Source organism: Triticum dicoccoides, chromosome 4A (genome assembly GCF_002162155.2).
Source record: "Triticum dicoccoides isolate Atlit2015 ecotype Zavitan chromosome 4A, WEW_v2.0, whole genome shotgun sequence".
Classification (NCBI taxonomy): domain Eukaryota; kingdom Viridiplantae; phylum Streptophyta; class Magnoliopsida; order Poales; family Poaceae; genus Triticum; species Triticum dicoccoides.
In genome coordinates, this window is record NC_041386.1 from 630,097,556 (window position 1) to 630,103,536 (window position 5,981).

A 5,981-nucleotide genomic window follows, 5' to 3' on the forward strand; every position below is an offset into this window, starting at 1 on the left:
GGAGTCCACGAGGTAGGGGGCGCGCCTACCCCCTGGGTGCGCCCTCCCCCCTCGTGTCTCAACCGACCTACTTCTTCCTCCTATATGTGTTCACATACTCCGAAAACTTCCAGGGGCACCACGAAACCCTATTTCCACCGCCGCAACCTTCTGTACCCAAGAGATCCCATCTTGGGTCCTTTTTCGGAGCTCCACCGGAGGGGGCATCGATCATGGAGGGCCTCTACATCAACTCCATGGCCCCTCCGATGATGTGTGAGTAGTTTACTTCAGACCTTCGGGTCCATAGTTATTAGCTAGATGGCTTCTTCTCTCTCTTTGGATCTCAATACAAAGTTCTCCTTGATCTTCTTGGAGATCTATTCGATGTAACTCTTTTTGCAGTGTGTTTGTCGAGATCTAATGAATTGTGGGTTTACGATCAAGTCTATTTATGAACAATATTTGATTCTTCTCTGAAATCTTTTATGCATGGTTGGTTATCTTTGCAAGTTTCTTCGAATCATCAGTTTGGTTTGGCCTACTAGATTGATCTTTCTTGCAGTGGGAGAAGTGCTTAGCTTTGGGTTCAATCTTGCGGTGCTCGATCCCAATGACAGAAAGCGAAACAACACGTATTGTATTGTTGCCATCGAGGATAAAAAGATGGGGTTTATATCATATTGCTTGAGTTTATCCCTCTACATCATGTCATCTTACCTAATGCGTTACTCTGTTCTTATGAACTTAATACTCTAGATGCATGCTGGATAGCGGTCGATGTGTGGAGTAATAGTAGTAGATGCAGGCAGTAGTCGGTCTACTTGTCACGGACGTGATTCCTATATACATGATCATGCCTAGACATTCTCATAATTATTCGCTTTTCTATCAATTCCTCGACAGTAATTCGTTCACCCACCGTAATACTTATGCTATCTTGAGAGAAGCCACTAGTGAAACCTATGGCCCCCGGGTCTATTTTCCATCATATAAGTTTCCAATCTATTTTACTTTGCAATATTTACTTTCAATCTATATCATAAAAATACCAAAAATATTTATCGTATCATTATTATCTCTATCAGATCTCACTCTCGTAAGTGACCGTGAAGGGATTGACAACCCCTTTATTGCGTTGGTTGCGAGGTTCTTATTTGTTTGTGTAGGTACGAGGGACTTGCGTGTAGCCTCCTATTGGATTGATACTTTGGTTCTCAAAAACTGAGGGAAATACTTATGCTACTTTGCTGCATCACCCTTTCCTCTTCAAGGGAAAACCAACACATTGCTCAAGAGGTAGCACCTAGCCGTTAGAACCGGCACTAATGGTCACATTAGTGCCGGTTCAGTTGCAAACCGGGACTAATGTGCTTCACATTAGGCCCTTTTTCTACTAGTGGATGTTTATCTTTTATGCATCCTATTTTGCTTAGTACGACGGTAGCATTATGAGATGATCCCTTACTAAAATTTCAAGGTATAAGTGTTCTCCCTGAGTATGCACCGTTGCGACAGTTCGTCGTGCCGAGACACCACGTGATGATCGGGTGTGATAAGCTCTACGTTCACATATAATGGGTGCAAGCCAGTTTTGCACATGTAGAATACTCGGGTTAAACTTGACGAGACTAGCATATGCAGATATGGCCTTGGAACACTGAGACCGAAAGATCGAGCGTGAATCATACAGTAGATATGATATACATAGTGATGTTCACCATTGAAAGCTACTCCATCTCAAGTGATGATCGGACATGGTTTAGTTGATATGGATCACGTGATCACTTAGATGATTAGAGGGATATCTATCTAAGTGGGAGTTCTTAAGTAATATGACTAATTAAACTTACATTTATCATGAACTTAGTCCTGATAGTATTTGCATATCTATGTTGTAGATCAATTGCTCGCGTATAGCTTCCCCTTTTATTTATGATATGTTCCTAGAGAAAACTATGTTGAAAGATGTTAGTAGCAATGATGCGGACTAGCCCTGTGATCTAAGGATTATCCTCATTGCTGCACAGAAGAATTATGCCCTTGATGCACCGCTAGGTGACGCACCTATTGCAGGAGCAGATGCAGACGTTATGAACTTTTGGCAAGTTCGGTACGATGATTACTTGATAGTTTAGTGCGCCATGCTTTATGGCTTAGAACCGGGAATTCAAAAATGTTTTGAACGCTGATAACCCACAAGTATAGGGGATCGCAACAATTTTCGAGGGTAGAGTATTCAACCCAAATTTATTGATTCGACACAAGGGGAGCCAAAGAATATTCTCAAGTATTAGCAGCTGAGTTGTCAATGCAACCACACCTGGAAACTTAATACCTGCAGCAAAGTGTTTACTAGCAAGGTAATATGATAGTGGTGATAACGGTAGCAAAATGTAACAATAGTAAAAGTAATGTTTTTGGTATTTTGTAGTGAGGATTGCAATAGCAACGGAAAAGTAAATAAGCGGAGAACAATATATGGAAAGCTCGTAGGCAATGGATTGGTGATGGAGAATTATGACGGATGCGGTTCATCATGCAACAGTCATAACCTAGGGTGACACAGAACTAGCTCCAGTTCATTGATATAATGTAGGCATGTATTCCGAATATAGTCATACGTGCTTATGGAAAAGAACTTGCATGACATCTTTTATCGTACCCTCCCGTGGCAGCGGGGTCCTTACGGAAACTAAGGGATATTAAGACCTCCTTTTAATAGAGAATCGGAACAAAGCATTAACACATAGTGAATACATGAACTCCTCAAACTACGGTCATCACCGGTAAGTATCCCGATTATTGTCACTTTGCGGTTAACGGATCATAACACATAATAGGTGACAATAGACTTGCAAGATAGGATCAAGAACACTCATATATTGATGAAAACATAATAGGTTCAGATCTGAAATCATGGCACTCGGGCCCCAGTGACAAGCATTAAGCATAGCAAAGTCATAGCAACATCAATCTTAGAACATAGTGGATACTATGGATCAAACCCTAACAAAACTAACTCAATTACATGATAGATCTCATCCAACCCATCACCGTCCAGCAAGCCTACGATGGAATTACTCACACACGGCGGTGAGCATCATGAAATTGGTGATGGAGGATGGTTGATGATGATGATGGCGACGGATTCCCCTCTCCGGAGCCCCGAACGGACTCCAGATCAGCCCTCCCGAGAGGTTTTAGGGCTTGGCGGCGGCTCCGTATAGTAAAACGCAATTATTTCTTCTCTCTATTTTTTTCTCCCCGAAACTCAATATATGGAGGTGGAGTTGGAGTCGGAGAGGCAACAGGGGGCCCACGAGGTAGGGGGGTGCGCCCTAGGGGGTAAGGCGCGCCCCCACCCTCGTGGCAAGACGGTGGGCCCCCTGGCCTTCATCTTTGGCAGGTATTGTTCTTATTTTCTGAAAAGTGTCTCCGTGAAGTTTCAGGTCATTCCGAGAACGTTTGCTCCTGCACATAAATAACACCATGGTAGTTCTGCTGAAACAGTGTCAGTCCGGGTTAGTTCCATTCAAATCATGCAAGTTAGAGTCCAAAACAAGGGCAAAAGTGTTTGGAAAAGTAGATATGTTGGAGACGTATCAACTCCCCCAAGCTTAAACCTTTGCTTGTCCTCAAGCAATTCAGTTAACAAACTGAAAGTGATAAAGAAAAACTTTTACAAACTCTGTTTGCTCTTGTTGTTGTAAATATGTAAAGTCAGCATTCAAGTTTTCAGCCAAGATTATAACTAACCACATTCACAATAACGCATATGTCTCAAGTTTACTCATATCAATAGCATAATGAACTAGCGAGCCATGATAATAAAACTCAGATGACAACACTTTCTCAAAATAATCATAATATGATATAACAAGATGGTATCTCGCTAGCCCTTTCTGAGACCGCAAAACATAAATGCAGAGCACCTTTAAAGACCAGGGACTGACTAGACATTGTAATTCATGGTAAAACAGATCCAGTCAAGTCATATGATGACCCACAAGTATAGGGGATCTATCGTAGTCCTTTCGATAAGTAAGAGTGTCGAACCCAACGAGGAGCAGAAGGAAATGATAAGCGGTTTTCAGCAAGGTATTCTCTGCGAGTACTGAAATAAGTGGTAACAGATAGTTTTGTGATAAGATAATTTGTAACGAGCAACAAGTAACAAAAGTAAATAAAGTGCAGCAAGGTGGCCTAACCCTTTTTGTAGCAAAGGACAAGCCTGGACAAACTCTTATATAAGGAAAAGCGCTCCCGAGGACACATGGGAATATCGTCAAGCTAGTTTTCATCACGTTCATATGATTCGCGTTCGGTACTTTGATAATTTGACATGTGGGTGGACCGGTGCTTGGGTGTTGTTCTTACTTGAACAAGCATCCCACTTATGATTAACCTCTATTGCAAGCATCCGCAACTACAACAAAAGTATTAAGGTAAACCTAACCATAGCATGAAACATATGGATCCAAATCAGCCCCTTGCGAAGCAACGCATAAACTAGGGTTTAAGCTTCTGTCACTCTAGCAACCCATCATCTACTTATTACTTCCCAATGACTTCCTCTAGGCCCAAATAATGGTGAAGTGTTATGTAGTCGACGTTCACATAAAACCACTAGACGCTAGACAACATACATCTCATCAAAATATCGAACGAATACCAAATTCACATGACTACTAATAGCAAGACTTCTCCCTTGTCCTCAGGAACAAACGTAACTACTCACAAAGCATATTCATGTTCATAATCAGAGGGGTAATAATATGCATAAAGGATCTGAACATATGATCTTCCACCAATTAAACCAACTAGCATCAACTACAAGGAGTAATTAACACTACTAGCAACCTACTAGCACCAATCCCGGACTTGGAGACAAGAATTGGATACAAGAGATGAACTAGGGTTTTGAGATGAGATGGTGGTGATGAACATGTTGATGGAGATTGCCTTCTCCCGATGAGAGGAGCATTGGTGATGACGATGGCGATGATTTCCCCCTCCAGGAGGGAAGTTTCCCCGGCAGAACAGCTCTACCGGAGCTCTAGATTGGATCCGCCAAGGTTCCGCCTTGTGGCGGCGGAGTTTCATCCCGAAAGGTTGCTTCCTATTTTTTTCTCGACGAAAGACTTCATATAGAAGAAGATGGTCATCGGAGAGCCACTAGGGGGCCCACGAGGTAGGGGGGCGTGCCCTGGGGGGGGGGGGGCGCCCCCCACCCTCGTGGGAAGGGTGTGGGCCCCCTGGTCTTCATCTTTGGCGAGGATTTTTCATTATTTATTATAAGGTATTCTGTGGAGTTTCAGGACTTTTGGAGTTGTGCAGAATAGGTCTCTAATATTCGCTCCTTTTCCATCCCAGAATTCTAGCTGCCGGCATTCTCCCTCCTTATGTAAACCTTGTAAAATAAGAGAGCATAGCCATAAGTATTGTGACATAATGTGAAATAACAGCCCATAATGCAATAAATATCGATATAAAAGCATGATGCAAAATGGACGTATCAACTCCCCCAAGCTTAGACCTCGCTTGTCCTCAAGCGAAAGCCGATAACAATAAATATGTCCCCATGTTTAGAGGTAGAGGCTTCGATAAAAATAAAATACGGACATAAGGGCATCATGATTATTCTCATAACAACAACATACATAGATATTGTGATATGATTACTTATGTTCAAGTGATGATCTATTCACAATGCAAAAGTATGAATCAGAAACCTTATTGAGAACCAACAAACTATAACCTCAATCATTGAAGCAATTGCAATTTATCATAACATCAGAAAGAGTCTATGTCAGAGCTAAAAAGCAAGTCCACATACTCAACTATCATCTATTCCTTCATAATTGCTAACACTCGCGCAATACTTGTGGTTACGGAGTTTTAATCAGACACAGAGAAAGATAGGGGCTTATAGTTTCGCCCCACAACCTTTTACCTCGAGGGTAATGCCAACAATAATAACTCATGCCCCCCTACATTCA